The sequence below is a fragment of the Triticum urartu genome, chromosome 4, assembly GCF_003073215.2.
Source record: "Triticum urartu cultivar G1812 chromosome 4, Tu2.1, whole genome shotgun sequence".
Classification (NCBI taxonomy): Eukaryota; Viridiplantae; Streptophyta; class Magnoliopsida; order Poales; family Poaceae; genus Triticum; species Triticum urartu.
The window spans coordinates 576331715-576347034 of NC_053025.1; the positions used below are offsets into that span (position 1 = coordinate 576331715).

Here is a 15320-nt window from a genome sequence, read left to right on the forward strand (position 1 = left end):
AATGTATTTTGTGAAAATAAATTCATTATGTTTGTGATGTTCAGACTGTACAATCTCCAACAATTCCACTTGATTAATTTAGAATGAATATTTGTATATGAGATCATGGATCAATATATTTCCAAAATTTCTAAGTTAACCCTAATCTTTTTGATATTTTTTCTATAATTTTCTTTTTTCTAAATAAATTTTTTCTTCCGAGCATTATTGTGGGCCGAATGGACTAATGGCATTGACCATATGTACTAGATTTCTTTATTGGCAGAAGTACCAACATATTGGGTGAATGTGCTAATGCTTTTACAAAAACTGATCTTAGAACTACTTTTTGTATATATTTTTCACTATTTTATGCAAATTATATATCATAAATGAGGTAAGATATTTGTTTGTTCTTTCTGACACTGAGTGAGTGTATTTTGGCTGTTTGTACATTTTGTTCCAGTTATTTTGACTTCTAACCATTGTTTGCGGAGCTTTGTATCGCATTGGTGTCTTGGGTTGTTTTGTCTATCAAAGTGTCTTTAGTATTTTAACTGTGTGGTATCATCATGACGGTGCCAGGAGTCAAATCGTAGTTTGTACCCCATTCATTGCAATTATCATTTCCTTATTGTTTAGCTATAATGTGCTGCCAGACTACTTTTCAGCTATAACGTCTCTTAATTTCACATAGATAATGATTTATAACTTGGTGTGCCGTATGCACATGCATTTTCAGGTATGTGTAACAGTGAACAATCTCTCCATGGAGCGTTAGTGTTGATAGAATCAAGGAGAAGTTACGAAAAGGAATACTTATGAGCATGCATATGGTTGCCACATAATCTTGATGCATGGTCTTCCTTCCGGTTCATTAAGTAGTTCAATTCTACCATTGCTATCTACTTAATTGAGTTCTTAATTAAGTTATAATTTCATTTTATCTCGATTGCATGTGGGCGTCCATTGTTCAAATTTTCCTTCCCATTAATTTTTAAAGTATGCAATCTCACTTGAAAATTATTGAAATAAGTGATATTGTCTTGATAATTTATAGTTGGTAATAGATGGTGGTATAGTTGTTAGAGCAATAATTTCTATACATGTACTACAATATCCATCATTTAAAGGAAGATCACAAGTAATAATAAAAATTTAAAAACCTAGCCCGTGCGAATGCACGGGTTGACGACTAGTTTAGTAAATTCTTTTTGCAGATGATTAATAGATAAATTCCTCACGTCCAGCAATTTATTTTAGAATTTTTGGGGTTCCAGAAGTTGGCGTTAGTTACAGATTACTACAGACTGTTATGTTTTGGACAGATTATGTTTTATATGTGTTGTTTGCTTATTTTGATGAATCCATGGCTAGTAAATAGTTTATAAACCATAGAGAAGTTGGAATACAGTAGGTTTAACACCAATATAAATCAATAATGAGTTCATTACAGTATCTTGAAGTGGTGTTTTGTTTTCTTTCGCTAACGGAGCTCACGAGATTTTCTATTTTGAGTTTTGTGTTGTGAAGTTCTCAAGTTTTGGGTTAAGTTCTGATGGATTATGGAACAAGGAGTGGCAAGAGCCTAAGCTTGGGGATTCCCATGGCACCCCAAGGTAATATTAAAGGACAACCAAGAGCCTAAGCTTGGGGATGCCCCGGATGGCATCCCCTCTGTCGTCTTCATTCATCAGTAACTTTACTTGGAGCTATATTTTTATTTACCACATGATATGTGTTTTGCTTGGAGTGTCAATTTATTTTGTTAGGATTTGCTTGCTTTTTGAATAAAATACCAAGATCTTAAATTCTTTAATGTTAGAGAGTCTTCATATAGTTTCATAATTATTCGACTACTCATTGATCTTCACTTATATATTTCGGAGTAGTTTGTTGTTGCTCTAGTGCTTCACTTATATCTTTTTAGGGAATGGCAGTGGTTTTATTTTGAAGAATTAGATGAACTCTCGTGCTTCACTTATATTATTTTGAGAGTCTTTAGAACAGCATGGTAGTTTTCTTTGGTTATGAAGCTAGTCCTAATATGATGGGCATCCAAGAGGGATATAATAAAAACTTTCATATAAAGTGCATTGAATACTATGATAAGTTTGATACTTGATGATTGTTTTGAGATATGAGGATGGTAATATTAGAGTCATGCTAGTGAGTAGTTGTGAATTTGAGAGATACTTGTGTTAAAGTTTGTGAATCCCGTAGCATGCATGTATGGTGGACCGTTATGTGATGAAGTCGGAGCATGATTTATTTATTGATTGTCTTCCTTATGAGTGGCGGTCGGGGACGAGCGATGGTCTTTTCCTACCAATCTATCCCCCTAGGAGCATGTGCGTAGTACTTTGTTTCGATAACTAATAGATTTTTGCAATAAGTATGTGAGTTATTTATGACTAATGTTGAGTCCATGGATTATACGCACTCTCACCCTTCCACCATTGCTAGCCTCTCTAGTACCGCGCAACTTTCACCGGTACCATAAACCCACCATATATCTTCCTCAAAACAACCATCATACCTACCTATTATGGCATTTCCATAGCCATCCCGAGATATATTGCCATGCAACTTTCCACTGTTCCGTTATTATGACACGCTTCATCATTGTCATATTGCTTTGCATGATCATAGTTAACATCGTATTTGTGGCAAAGCCACCGTTCATAATTCTTCCATACATGTCACTCTTGAGTCATTGCACATCCCGGTACACCGCCGGAGGCATTCATATAGAGTCATATTTTGTTCTAAGTATTGAGTTGTAATTCTTGAGTTGTAAGTAAATAAAAGTGTGATGATCATCATTATTAGAGCATTGTCCCAGTGAGGAAAGGATGATGGAGACTATGATTCCCCCATAAGTCGGGATGAGACTCCAGACGAAAAAAAGAGGCCATAATAAAGAGAAAAGGCCCAAATAAAAAAAATAAAATTGAGAGAAAAGAGAGAAGGGGCAATGCTACTATCCTTTTAACACACTCGTGCTTCAAAGTAGCACCATGATCTTCATGATAGAGAGTCTCCTATGTTGTCACTTTCATATACTAATGGGAATCTTTCATTATAGAACTTGGCTTGTATATTCCAATGATGGACTTCCTCAAAATGCCCTAGGTCTTTGTGAGCAAGCGAGTTGGATGCACACCCACTAGTTCCTTTTGTTGAGCTTTCATACATTTATAGATCGAGCGCATCCATTGCATGGCAATCCCTACTCACTCACATTGATATCTATTGATGGGCATCTCCATAGCCCATTGATACGCCTAGTTGATGTGAGACTATCTTCTCCTTTTTGTCTTCTCCACAACCACCATTATATTCCACCTATAGTGCTATGTCCATGGCTCACGCTCATATATTGCATGAAGATTGAAAAAGTTTGAGAACATCAAAAGTATGAAACAATTGCTTGGCTTGTCATCGGGGTTGTGCATGATTTAAATATGTTGTGTGGTGAAGATAGAGCATAGCCAGACTATATGATTTTGTAGGGATAACTTTATTTGGCCATGTTATTTTGAGAAGACATGATTACTTGGTTAGTATGCTTGAAGTATTATTATTTTTATGTCAATATTAAACTTTTGTCTTGAATCTTATGGATCTGAATATTCTTGCCACAATAAAGAGAACTACATTATGTTTTTATCCTTTACCTACTCGAGGACGAGCAGGAATTAAGCTTGGGAGTGCTGATACGTCTCCAACGTATTTATAATTTTTGATTGTTCCATGCTATTATATTATCAACCTTGGATGTTTTATATGCATTTATATGTTATTTTATATGATTTTTGGGACTAACCTAGTAACCTAGAGCCCAGTGTCAGTTTCTGTATTTTTTCCTTGTTTTACAGTATCGCAGAAAATGAAAATCAAACGGAGTCCAATTGACCTGAAACTTCACGGAACTTATTTTTGGACCAGAAGAAGATCCAGAGGACTTGGAGTACATGTTAGGAAAGCCATGTGGCGGCCACAAGGATAGAGGGTGTGCCCCCACCCTTGTGGGCCCCTCGTGACTCCACCGACCTATTTCTTCCACCTATATATTCTATTATTCTCAAATATTCCCAAACCTACCAGGAGAGCCACGAAAACACTTTTCCACCGCCGCAACCTTCTGTACCCGTGAGATCCCATCTAGGGGCCTTTTCCTGCGTCCTGTCGGAGGGGGGTTCGATCACAGAGGCTTCTACATCAACACCATTGCCTCTCCGATGAAGCGTGAGTAGTTTACCATAGACCTACGGGTCCATAGCTAGTAGCTAGATGGCTTCTTCTCTCTCTTTGATTCTCAATACCATGTTCTTCCTGATGTTCTTGGAGATCTATTCGATGTAATACTTTTTTGCGGTGTGTTTGCCGAGATGCAATGAATTGTGGACTTATGATCAGCTTATCTATGAATATGATTTGAATCTCCTCTAAATTCTTATATGCATGACTTGATATCTTTGCAAGTCTCTTCGAACTATCGATTTGGTTTGGCCAACTAGATTGGTTTTTCTTGCAATGGGAGAAGTGTTTAGCTTTGAGTTCAATCTTGCGGTGCTTGATCCCAGTGACAGAAGGGGAACCTGTTGGGGAACACAGTAATTTCAAAAAAAATCCTACGCACACGCAAGATCCATCTAGGTGATGCATAGCAACGGGGGGGGGGAGAGTGTTGTCCACGTACGTACCCTCGTAGACCGAAAGCGGAAGCGTTATGACAATGTGGTTGATGCAGTCGTACGTCTTCACGATCCGACCGATCCTAGCACCAAAGATACGACACCTCCGCGATCTGCACACGTTCAGCTCGGTGACGTCCCACGAATTCTAGATCCAGCTGAGGTCGAGGGAGAGTTTCGTCAGCACGATGGCGTGATGACGGTGATGATGAAGTTACTGACGTAGGGCTTCACCTAATCTCTACAATGATATGACCGAGGTGGAAATCTGTGGAGGGGGGTACCGCACACGGCTAAAACAATCAACTTGTGTGTCTATGGGGTGACTCCCTCCCCCGTATATAAATGAGTGGAGGAGGGGGATGGTAGGCTCTCTATGGCGCGCCCAGGGGGGTCCTACTCCCGGTGGGAGTAGGATTCCCCCTTTCCCTTGTTGGACTAGGAGAGAAGGAAGGGGGAGAGAGGGAGAAGGAAAGGGGGGCTGGCCCCGACCCCAATTTGGATTGGGCTTGGGTGGGGGGCGTCTCACCTTGGCCGCCTCCTCCTCTCTTCCCACTAAGGCCCATTAAGGCCCATACACTCCCCGAGGGGTTCCGGTAACCCCCCGGTACTCTGGTAAATGCCCGAACTCACCCAGAACCATTTCGATGTCCAAACATAGCCTTCCAATATATTGATCTTTATGTCTCGACCATTTCGAGACTCCTCGTCATGTCCGTGATCTCATCCGGGACTCCAAACAACCTTCATTACATCAAAACACATAAACTCATAATACTAATCGTCACCGAACGTTAAGCGTGCGGACCCTAAGGGTTGGAGAACTATGTAGACATGACCGAGAGTCATCTCCGGTCAATAACCAATAGCGGAACCTAGATGCTCATATTGGTTCCTACATATTCTATGAAGATCTTTATCGGTCAAACCGCATAACAACATACGTTGTTCCCTTACATATAGCTATCCTTTTATATCGAGATTCGGTCGTCGGTATCTCAATACCTAGTTCAATATCATTACCGGCAAGTCTCTTTACTTGTTCCGTAATGCAACATCCCATAACTAACTCATTAGTCACATTGCTTGCAAGGCTTATAGTTATGTGCAGTACCGAGAGGGCCTAGAGATACCTCTCCAATACACGGAGTGACAAATCCTAATCTTGATCTATGCCAACTCAACAAACACCATCGGAGACACCTGTTGAGCATCTTTATAGTCACCCGGTTATGTTGTGACATTTGATAGCACACTAAGTGTTCCTTCGGTATTCGGGAGTTGCATGATCTCATAGTCATAGGAACATGTATAAGTTATGGAGAAAGCAATAGCAGTAAACTAAACGATCAAAGTGCTAAGCTAACAGATGAGTCAATTCAATCACATCATTCTCTAATGATGTGACCCCGTTCATCAAATAACAACTCCTTGTTCGTGGCTAGGAAACTTAACCATCTTTGATTGACGAGCTAGTCAAGTAGAGGCATACTAGTGACACTCTGTTTGTCTATGTATTCACACATGTACTAAGTTTCCGGTTAATACAATTCTAGCATGAATAATAAACATTTATCATGATATAAAGAAATATAAATAACAACTTTATTACTGCCTCTAGGGCATATTTCCTTCAAAAGAAGCACGCATAGAATCTACCTAGCACTAACCATGCATAAAAACTAATTAATTAAATATTAAAATGGCCATGCAACTAATTAGGAGCACTAAAATTGCATAATTAATTATTAAAATGTCCATGCAACTTGAAAGGAACACATGCCAGATTGACAACTTAACGAAGTATATGAGAGATTTAAATTAATGGTGGTCTCACTTGTTCATAAGATAACTGGCACACACACCACAACTTGCTTCCTATATTACTGGTAGACCTTAAATATAAATCTAAACCCTTCAACATTCCTCAATGAGACTCCAATTAGAAAACTCGGCCAATTCGCCACAATAAATAGTCAAATACAACCTAAGGATAAACAATAAAAAATAAACATCTTCTTAGTTTTCTGGTTCACTCTTCTTGCACATGGCTTGAGCATTGACAACTTCCTTAGTTCAGCTCCAACACACCTTTGCAAGTACTGTTCCGCAGGTTGATTCCATTGGTGTGATTAACATTAATAAATAAAAATATACTCAAATTGATAGTTTAACTGAAAATTCTACGAACGACGATACCTTTCATGGAGATGGTACCTACTTCAGCTTTGTATACAACCGCGGGAGGCCATTTATAGCAAAACAAGTTCAATTTTGAACCTGTTGGAACAATAGATCTATTGGTTGTAAGCCATTTTTTGCAGGTGAGATAGACCAACATCTATATCATTTACATGTATTTATAAATAAAATGGTTGTAAGGCATGTTTACAACTCAAAACTCGTGAACTTTGCTCCCTATGATTTAGGGAGAAACATTCAACATTTTAATTTACTTGAACATGGATAAGTATCTAAAAGCTAAAACTATTTATTTTTTCAAGGGAAGTATCTAAAAACATGGATCGGGCGAAGAAATAATCGATGCAAACTAAAGTAAAATAAAGAAGGTCATATTCTGAAAGTGGTACACAAGACAAGACAACGATTATATAATACAGATTGAAGATTTTCTGATAGCAAGGGTAGAGGAGAACATCAGACTTATTTGATTAAGCTTTAGAGAGGGAGTGGGCCATAAATTATTCAATTAGAAATCGCCAATATATCAAATACAGTTTGGAGGCTTCCGTGTTCTTATTTTAACAAATTGAAAAGGCGGAAAATTAAATCTGGGGTTGAAATATATTAAGATTCATTTACATGCAATGCAATAGGAGAAACAACTAAATAACTGATCATGATTATGATCTATCGTGACAACTCAATGGCCACCTCTTTCTTATCTTGTTCTCTGACCAATGATTTTTATTCATCTTCAGTTAGTATTGGTCCTTGATTACTATAGGTGGTTACATAAGTGGATTCACCATTACTACATTAGAGTGTGGCCATTTAATTTACCACCCGAGCTATTTCTGCAGCAGGCACACAAGATTAGCCATGCATGCTAGCTGCATAAATCCATGACCCATCTAATCATGTGTATGCAAGTGACAATTAATAGCAAGTCTTAAAGCAGAATACACAGCAATACAACTTCAACAGTACATAGAAGCAAGCTAAATTACACCAATCACAACACCATCTAAGAAGAGTGGCTAAATTTATATAGAAACAAACCAACAAAATATGTTAAAAGTAATCGAAATGCTATATGTTGAATCAAGCGAGGAAAACACCGCTTTAAATGAAGGAACCTAAGTAAACCTGGACTGACTTGTATACTCTCACTTCCGCATCATTCCCCCACCATATAAAATGTTTAATGCATGTGCAACAAGACATTCACAGAGGAGAACTGACGGTGTCATGGACTAGGGGGTACTCACCACGTCGTCTCCCGGTCAATTAGATTGGGCCGAGGACCCCCATGGCCGTATACTCATGGGCCAGTTCGGACAGCTGCCGCATACAAGGAAGATTCCACAAGACTTGGTGGTCAAGACAAGGACTCCTCCCCCACCGGCGTATTCGGCTAGGACTTATCCTAGGCCTCTGGTGCATTATATAAACAAGGGCCAGGCTAGTGTTGATAGATATACAAACAATAATACCATAGGCTAGCTTCTAGGGTTTAGCCTCTACGATCTCATGGTAGATCAACTCTTATAATACTTATATCATCAAGATCAATCAAGCATGACGTAGGGTATTACCTCCATTGAGAGGGCCCAAACCTGGGTAAACATCGTATCCCCCACCTCCTGTTACCATCCGCCTTAGACGCGCAGTTCGGGACCCCCTACCCGAGATCCACCGGTTTTGACACCGACAAGAACCTTATTTCTTGCCATCATATCTAATAGAGGGCGCAATGTTAGACAGAAGTATTAAACTAGCAACTTTTCTGAACTAAGTTACAATTCATTCTGGCATGAGTTTACACATCTATAATATAGGTTTAATTAGACAACACATGTATCTGTGGCCTGAGTTTACACAACTATACATTGACTTAATTAGATGTTCGCGGTGCTAAATAATTAGGCAGCACAGTTACAATGCCAAAAGGAGCTTGAATTTTAACTATGTTATAGTACTGCGTAAACAACATATCTTCAGTTTGCCATAATTATCACTGAACATCATGAGAGATGAGTTTACATGAGAAAGCACACAATTGCCAAGATGCTATAAATGTTTAGCAAATCATAATTCAATTAAGATTTTATTTTTCAATGACCAATGGCTCTACCCAACTACTATCAATACCAGTGGACATTTTATTTGTACTTTTGTCAACAACTCAACCAAGTATTATTGTCTTATAAGGAAACTTCTCCTTTTGGAACTTCATTGAAGGCCAATACAAAAAACAGAAAATGTTTTATTCATATGTATTTATTCAGGAACTGATATACAAATTCAGGAATAGTTCAAAGAGGAGAGCAATGAACTATATTCTTAAAGCTAAGTTATTTTTTATGGAAAAGAGTAAATGTATATTACTTTTTTGTTGGTGAGGCGGTCCAAGAAAGCCTTAATTGTAGGTAATGAGTGTTCAGGTTCTAAATAAAATGGATTTGCCTTGTCAAAACTACATTCATAGGTTAGAAATCACAAGGCTCGAGCATTATTCATGGAATTAAAGAAATCACATGATTTGTTCATGTGCACATGTCCTTTTAACTCATATATATATATACACATAGCCAAGGGTATTCACACACACAGTGAGAGACGGGTGGTAGAAAATTTAGCAGACCTGGATGAACGGTGATCAGGCGAAGCGCAGGCAAAGCGGCAGGCTAAATCTTCCAGCGCCACCATGGAAGTCCAGGAGCAGTCAGAGCGACATTGCCATTATGGTCTTTTACTCTGCTAGCACAATCACACTCCTTCCCGAGCCACTGCGACAGTCAGGTGCGCGCACATATACAAAATGAGTTACCTTGTATTCAAGATAATGTCTATACAAAATAATTTGTTTCCTTCCCATTCATATCCTCATCACAGATAGGTTGGTATCTTTTAGGAGCATAGAACACATTATAACAAAGCAAGGTAAATAAATAGATTCTCAAAATTTGAAGATTAAAGCATAACTGAATTTAGATATCCGAACATGGACTAAAAATATATAAGAATACCAAAAGACTTACCAATCCTTCAATTTTTGAGAAGACTGATAATATACAGAAAGAAACAAAAGTTGCCTGGGTGCTATAACTAAAATTATCCAAACTGGACACCAAAGAGATGGTCAAAGCTCCATATTAAGAAAATCAAGAAAATGCTTGATCTTAAATATGAAAATCAAGAAAATACTTGATCTTAAAATGCACATTCTAGAAGAACATCTATATGCAGTATGCACCAAGTTTTCACCACTGCAACTTCCAGAGAGTTCTTTATCGAAATTAGATAGTATCTGCAGAAGTGCAAATACTGTCTTGGTTGCTGCATGTTCATATGGTCTAGCTGGGCTTGTTAGGGTCAGCATCAAGGTATTTCATAGTCTATCTGAACCCAACATGTATGTAAATGCTACAAGGACTGTTAATTGTGAATTCTTGCTTACCAAACTATCATGATGTCATACTATCACAGCTACAAGGGCTGTTAATTGTGAATTCTTGCTTACCTATGGCTTCTTAACATTGTTTGGTAGTCCATTATGCACCGGGAACCATATTGAGAGGCAAGGGCCAAATCATTTTGAGGGAGTTCACTGTTTTTGCTTTTAATGTACTATTAGGAGCACTGTGTAAAACCGGACCACTTCTTGGATGACTTGCGGTTTAAGCATACGGCTTGAATTAGGTCCTCGCAAAAACAGTAGCTTTGTAAACAATCAAAATATCCTAGAAATTTGTTTATTTATTTGACCAACAAACCCAAAAAATCATGTACCTTAAATTCCCCTTTCTCTTTCCAGGCCGAAGGTCACTGACCATCACGCGCATCTGCCCATTTTTCTGCAAGCCTCACGAGGATAACAATGTATGGAGTATGCTTGTGCACAACAGGATCTTTGTCGCATATGTCGATTGACCTTGTAAATCTGAGAGTCAATAGCAAGTCGGCAACAAATATTTCCCTAAGAATGAAATAATTATCATGCAACTTGTTCTGCTAATAATCAAGATACAAATATATTATTACTGCTTGAGTTCAGTCCAAGGATAACAGTCCACAAAAACAAACTGATTGTTGGCATTGTCCACTGCATCGATCACGTTGATGCTAACCACATGTACATTACTTGCGTTAACTGAATATTGATCCCACTATTAACTGAATACTGGCCCTAGTGTTAACTAATATGCTAAACTGAATATTGATCCTAGAGATTGCTTGCACACAATCCTTGGAGATTTATACTGCAGTAATACATGTGTCCTTGTGTTCGAGATACGATGAAACTATAATCACAGAGAATGGTTGAGTGTATTGGAGATATAGTCAAGCATTAATTCACTGGACCATAGAAATACCAGCATCCAGTTTAGATTTCTCAGAAAATGGAGTGCAATTTAGCCTGACCATTAATCTACAGATAATGTTGTAGATTAAGCCTCACTGTTAATCTCTACAGAAAATGTTGTAGATTCTCACAAATTATCTTTAAACTTTTAAATTGGTTGCTCTTATGGGCTTTATATGAGCACCAAGTGCTACTACAATTTTTGGAATCTAATGTATATGCATTCTAAATTCAGTTTACTTTAAATCTTCAGTACAGTCGGTGACAAATCTTCAGTACAGTACTGAGAACATTTAGAACACTAACTTTAATGTACAATTGAAGACATCTTCGGTAGTTCAGTTAACCACTAACTTACTGTAACATAGGGATATTTTACTGTAACCAATATCCAGTGAACTACTAACTTCTGTAACCAGTGACAGACATTAACACTAACTTACCGTACCCACAAGCTTAGTGAATTTTTTACTTCAGTAATTGGGAACCAACACTATATAAAAACAGATTTGACAATACTCGGGCAGCATACACTAACCATCCTCCTTTGATCTTCCGTCATCTCCCGGTGACCTCCTCTTTTGTCTCTACCGAGCTGTTGCATGCACACGCAAAGACATGTATGTTAAGACATAGACAACATGGATCAGAGAGAAAGAGAAGGCGGAGCATGAGTGTTGAGAAGACATGGGTGAATCTGAGGATGGAACGCAGGTGAGACCTGGAGAGGAGGGGGGCTGGATCCGCCGATCCTCCTCGCCTTCTGAAAAAGGGAGAGCGCCTTCCACCGGACGGCTGCACCCAAGGTGACGGCGACATGCTCCTTGTCGAACAAAGCAGAGAGTCGGATACCCAGCCGCCGCTCCTCCCGCCGATGGCGCCGCCTCCAGGCAGAGACGCTCCCGCTCTTGGTGAGGAACATGCCCGTGGTGGAGGAGAAGGAGGAGTGGTGGGCCTCCTGGCCAGTGAATTGTAATACGACTCACTATAGGGCGAATTCGAGCTCGGTACCCGGGGATCTCTCTCGTGAGCATCGGCGGCGAGCCACGCTCCGACGGTGAGCCGCGCTCCTCCGGCTGAGCAGGGAGAGGGCGGGGAGAAGGGGAAGTTGCAAGGGCGCGAGGATGAGCGGGAGCAACGGCGCGGGCAGGGAGGAGGGGAAGGCACGAGGGCGAGCGGGGGCAACGACGCGGCAGGGAGCGTGCAGATGCGTGGTTAGGTTTCCAGAGAAGATCAAGAGAGGGAGAGGAAGAGGATGCGGGAGGAGCGGCAGCTAGGGTTACACGTGGGCTGCTGCGTTTTATATGCGTAGGTGTGAAAAACGAGAATGCCCTCAGTGGGGCATGGGATTTACAGGCGGTGGCGCCACGCTATTCATTGTAGCAGTGCCGGCTTCGATCCGACGGCCCGGATCGATCCAGATGATGATCCGGCGGCCAGGATCTATCCATCTGATGATCCGACGGTCATGATCGTTTTGGACACCTAATCCGATGGTCCGGAACCACACATCCTGAGAAGGCTTCATTTCTTCCCACCCTCTAACAATGGGATACTCATATACCCCAAAAACTTTCAGGGGAGCCACGAAACCACTTTTCCACTGCCACAACCTTCTGTATTCATGAGATCCCATCTTGGGGCCTTTTCCGGCATCCTGCCGGAGGGGGATTCGATCATGGAGGGCTTCTACATCAACATCATTGTCTCTCCGATGAAGCGTGAGTAGTTTACCACAGACCTATGGGTCCATAGCAAGTAGCTAGATGGCTTCTTCTCTCTCTTTGATTCTCAATACAAAGTTCTCTTCGATGTTCTTGGAGATCTATTCGATGTAATACTCTTTTGCGGTGTGTTTGTCGAGATCCGATGAATTGTGGATTTATGATCAGCTTATCTATGAATATTATTTGAATCTCCTCTGAATTCTTATATGCACGATTTAATATCTTTGCAAGTCTCTTCGAACTATCGATTTGGTTTGGCCAACTAGATTGGTTTTTTCTTGCAATGGGAGAAGTGCTTAGCTTTGGGTTCAATCTTGCGGTGCTCGATCCTAGTGACAGAAGGGGATCCGACACGTATTGTATTGTTGCCATCAAGCATAAAAAGATGTGGTTTTCATCATATTTTTTGAGTTAATTCCTCTACATCGTGTCATCTTTCTTAAGGCGTTACTCCGTTCTTTATGAACTTAATACTCTAAATGCATGCTGGATAGCGGTCGATGTGTGGAGTAATAGTAGTAGATGCAGAATTGTTTCGGTCTATTTGACACGGACATGATGCCTATGTTCATGATCATTGCCTTAGATATCGTCATAAATTTGCGCTTTTCTATCAACTGCTCAGCAGTAATTTGTTCACCCCATCATAATAATTCCTTTCTTGAGAGAAGCCTCTAGTGAAACCTATGGCTCCCGGTTCTATTTTCCATCTCTATAAGTTTATGATCTATAATTCTAGTTTCTGATTTACTTTCTTTGCAATTTTTACTTTCCATTCCATAAACCAAAAATATTACTTTGTCGTTTATCAATCTATATCAGATCTCACTTTGCAAATAACCGTGAAGGGATTAACAACCCCTTATCTCGTTGGGTGCAATTTGGTGTTTGTTTGTGCAGGTATTCGGTGGCCTGTCATGTTATCTCCTACTGGATTGATACCTTGGTTGTCAAAACTGAGGGAAATAGTTACTCTACTTTGCTGCATCACCCTTTCCTCTTCAAGGGTAAAACCAACGCAAGCTCAAGAGGTAGTGGGAAGGATTTCTGGCGTCGTTGCCGGGGAGATCTACGCCAAGCCGAGACATACCAAGTACCCATCATAAACTCTTGTCCCTCGCATTACATTATTCGCCATTCGCCTCTCGTTTTCCTCTCCCCCACTTCTAAAATGATTTTCGAAAAGATTCGCCTTTTCTTCACCCTCTTCCTTTTGTCTTCTTCGCTTGCTTCTTGTGTGCTCGTGTGTTGGATTGCTTACTTTGTCACGATGGCTCAAGATAATACTAAATTGTGTGACTTTTCCAATACCAACAACAATGGTTTTATTAGTACTCCGATTGCTCCCGATGCTAGTGCGGAATCTTGTGAAATTAATACCGCTTTGCTGAATCTTGTTATGAAAGATCGATTTCTGCCGGGGTACTGATCCACGAGCACCTATGGGACCGGCGGGCCGAGTCCCTTTCGGTTCGGCAGGGGCGGAGGTCGTGCAAAGAGCGGATCGAGGCGAAGCACACGAGCAGTTTACCCAGGTTCGGGCCGCACGGATGCGGAAAACCCTACTCCTGCTTTGTGGTTTGTATTGATTTCTTGCTCGGGAGCGCGAAGTGCTACAGTACACTTCAGCAGCTAACGAGACCGAGCCTGAGTGTTCTCTCTCCCTTCCCTACGTTGCGCATGGGCCTCCTTTTATATGCTCAAGGGGTCACCGACAGGTGGCAACTTAGACAAGGGTAAAAATGGAAAGGTGCTGCGGTAGGTACAGCTACCTGCTACAGGCACCGACAGGTCCCAGAGCGATACGTTGGTGGAGGTGCTGGAGCACAGGCACAGAGTGGTGGCTTGCCGTGGCAAGCGCCTTGCCGCAGTCGTTGTCTTGTCGCGTCCGGGAGCTTGTCGCTCACCGGGCCTTGCCGGGACGCGTGGCGCGTCGCGGCAAGTTCCTTGAGATGCCTTGGGTGGCCTTCCCGGCAAGCTCCTCTTGCCAGGGTCTTGAGGTGCCTTGGTTGGCCTTCCCGGCAAGCTCCTCTTGCCGGGGTCTTGACTTGGATACTTTGTTCTTGAATGGCTCCAAAGGAACCACGGAGGACCTTGGCGGTCACCCGGCAAGCCTTGCCGCGGGATGCTGCGACTGCCTGTGCACAAGTTCGGGATACTAGGGTACCCCTACTCTAGTACACCGACAGGAGCCCCCGGGCCTGGGCCATACACGGTGCCGAGCGCTGTTGGGCCAGGCCCAAAACAGGGCACGGGCACGCGCGGCCTAGGTTACGCCGTATCTCACTTCGTATCCACCGCACCCTCCCCGAACGGCACGCGTTGAATGCGGCATCGTGGGAGAGATCATGGGTGGTTACTTTA

At 41.1% G+C, this 15320-nt stretch overlaps 1 long non-coding RNA gene across 3 annotated transcripts; it reads right to left on the reverse strand.

Annotated features, from left to right (window-relative positions):
* Nucleotides 1-6472: 6472 nt before the first annotated feature.
* Nucleotides 6473-12092, reverse strand: LOC125552824. Of its 3 annotated transcripts, XR_007303804.1 has the most exons (8): nt 11951-12092; nt 11768-11824; nt 10656-10797; nt 10387-10555; nt 9508-9652; nt 8459-8601; nt 6879-6959; nt 6473-6781 (listed from the first exon to the last, which is right to left on the reverse strand). It is a non-coding gene; the product is annotated as an uncharacterized LOC125552824 (long non-coding RNA). The 3 variants fall into 3 exon arrangements; XR_007303803.1 differs by lacking the exon at nt 10387-10555; XR_007303805.1 differs by lacking the exon at nt 10387-10555 and having other exon boundaries at nt 10656-10842.
* Nucleotides 12093-15320: the final 3228 nt, after the last annotated feature.